The following is a 3,359-nucleotide window of genomic DNA, read 5'->3' on the forward strand; positions in this document are numbered from 1 at the left end:
AAGTAACCCCAAGGCCAGAAGGAGTCACTTTTGCGCATGTGCTAGCTGGTAGCGGGTCTGGGCGTGGCGCCAGGGAGGTCTGGAGTTGCGCTAGCCGGGTTTCTAATCCTGGCAGATTGCAAAGTGCGTCTGATTGGCTGGCTGGGACTTGGTGTGGGAATACCGGTTCTGTGTCTACACTAGGGATGATAATGCCTAAAGATTGCACATTCTTTCTTTGGCTCAGTAGCCTTCACGTAGCCAGGAGAACTCAGTTTTAAGGAGCAAAAAGTTGAGACAGACACTTGTTTTCTTGAATCATCGGACACGTAGCAGCAGCCTGATACGGTCTGGCCGTGGTTCCCTTTCACGGAATTAGAGGCCTCTAGGGAGAGATGCCCTAATATAAATCCCATCAACCACTCTAAGGTGTAGGTACTCCTCCCCATTTTACAATTGAGCACTCTGATGTACAATACAGGGAGGTGTAAGTCACACAGCTATTAAATGACCGAACTGGGATTTGACCCTGCTAGTGTGACTGGCCTTTACACTATTCTGCCCCATTCCTTAATGGAGCGAGGCAGAGAAGTCTTCCTTATTCCATACAAAGAGGGCATTGAGGATTCTGGATAGAGGTATTATTTTAGGTGCAGCTACTACAGTCTGGAGGCCTAAGGTGCCTCTTAACCTCTCTTTTTTATTTGCTACTTGATTAGATGGTAACTGTATAGCAGTAAACACTATATCAAAGTTTGGCTCCCATGGAAGACGGGTTGGGGAACAAGGGAGGGACAGACATTAATAAAAACTAGAAAAACTATGGAGAACCCCTCCACAAAATGTCTTGTATATAGAGCGAGACCATGAGGGCCCTGTGGTTTAGTTTGAAGTCTTGATTAACCGAAGAGCAATTGGAAACTGACAGAATTTTTAGTAGAGGTCTGTGTGTATGTGTATATGTATGTAATGATTAAATTTTAGATATGAAAATTTCTCTGGTTGCAGTGTGAAAAATGGAGTAGAAGCAGGAAGACCAGTTGGGCTATTGCAGTAGCCCAGGCAAAAGACACTGCTAGAAATAGTTAGGCAACAGTAGACATGGAGAAAAGGAACAGGAATTGAGATGTATTTTGGAAGTAGAATAGATAGACTTGCAGATGAAGAAGAGTAATTAAGGATAAATTTTGAGGTTTTGGCTTGAGCCCCAACTGTCCACCATCTAGGTGGATGATGATGCCATTTACTGAGCATAAGAAGAGTTAACTAAAGTGTAGCTAGATTAGAGACTGTAGGGGAGGAAGGAACACATTAAATTTAAAGTATCTATTCAGTATCCAGTGTTTGAAGTAAGCAGTTGGATGTGTAATTATGGCATTCTGGAGAAACATCAACACTAGATACATATATAACATCAACACATATAATACTTATATCCAAGGTATAAGAGTGTAGGTAGAGAGAAAGGGGATCAGTATTGATCCATGGGGCATGCCAGTGTTGAGAAATTGAGAGGAGGAAGAACAAGGTAATACTTTTTCTCTTGGCACTTACACTCTAGTAATAAAGACAGACTAAAACATGTAGATAAGTAAGTAAATGAGTCCCTTTTGGAGAGTAAATAAGTGCTTTGAGGGAAAAAAAAAACAAAAGTAGACCCAGGGTAGAGGGAAAAACTGATTGGAGAGGGCATGCTACTTTAAACACTCCTTTACAGGCTTTTCCCTGCATCTCTTATAGTTATTATTATATATGATTAGCATATAGTAGACATATATAAATATTTGTTCAATGAATGAATGCATGAATGGATTAACTTTAATATTACCACTGCCACCTATGGTCAAGAATTGCTACATGGGTCATCAAGATAAGTTTAGTGGTCTTTACTATAATTGAGATATCACAGCTCAGTGAAATAGAAACATGACAGAATTTTATTTTCTCTTAATTACTTTTAGTGGTACTTAATTAAATCTGCCTTATCCTTCTTTTGACAATAGCTCAGGCAGATTTCATAATGTCTTGGTCATTTTCAGTTACTAACAGTCCAATTCGATTTGAAATGTCAATTTCAAACTCTAATAAGGTCACGCTTTTTACCTTCCCCTCATATAAGACTTGACCTGAGGGATAGGAAGAAGATGTAATTTGCTTTCATCTCTGCCATGTTTAAGTGGAAGTGTGTGTGGTCTGCTTTGAGTTGCATTTTTCTCATTTCCTTTTCTTGGTATAGCCCAGAGGTTCCCAAACTTTCTCAGCTCCTGGTGCCCTTATTGTCTCAGTAATTTTTTTCACAGCATCCCTAGGTGCCACCTTGTTTCCTGTTACCCCTTGATTTTTAAGAGGCACTGCCACCTGGGCTGACTCAGTAAGGTTCGGCAGTTATTCCATATATTCCTCTACTTTTTCCAACTCCCATGTTAGGTGCAACCGTGCGATTCATTCTGGTCAGTGGGCTGTTATGAAAGCAACATGTGTCAATTCCAGACTATAGTACAGAAGAGGGGGTGTGAAAGCAGTGATCCTGGAGGCCATGTATTGAGGTCAGAGAGCTGTGAGGTAAACACTGCATAGAATACCTGGTCACCACATCAATGACAACTTCCCTACAAAAGTGCTTGACCCGCTCCAAACCTTGCAAAAGTAAGAAATAACTTTTATTAACTTTTATTATGTAAATACACAGATAGTTTAGGGTTAATTCTTTTTATTTTTTTAATTTTATTTTTTTACCATAGCAAAGCCCATTCTTTCACCAGTAAAACTACACTCTGATGGTTCATTTTATGTGTCAATTTGACTGGCCACAAGGTACCCAGATTAAACATTATTTCTGAGTGTGTCTCTGAGAGTGTTTCTGGATAAGATTAGCATTTGAACTGTTGAACTCAGTAAAGTAAATTGCCCTTTCCTATGTGGGTGGGCATCATATATCCACTGAGGGCCAGAATACTACAAAAGGTGGAGAAAGGAAGAATCACCCTTCTTTTCCTGCCTCACTGATTAGGCTGAGACATCTAATCTCATCTTCCACAATCAGACTGGGTTCTACACCATGAATTCCCCTTGGTTCTCAGGCTTTCAAACTTAGGCTGAATTACACAACCAGCTTTCCTGGATCTCCAGCTTGCAGATGGCAGATCATGGGACTTTTCAGGCTCCATAATCACATGAGCCAATTCCTCATGATAAATATCCTTTTATTTATATATATATTTATACTTTAAAATTATATAAATAAATATAATATATACATGTATAAATAAATATATGATATTTTAATATATAAGTATATATTTTATATTTTTATAAAATATAATAAATATTAAATATACTTTTATTCTTATTTATTCATGTATAAAATTATATACATAAAT

This window comes from Mesoplodon bidens (genome assembly GCF_964165515.1).
Source record: "Mesoplodon bidens genome assembly, chromosome: 2".
NCBI classification, from domain to species: domain Eukaryota; kingdom Metazoa; phylum Chordata; class Mammalia; order Artiodactyla; family Ziphiidae; genus Mesoplodon; species Mesoplodon bidens.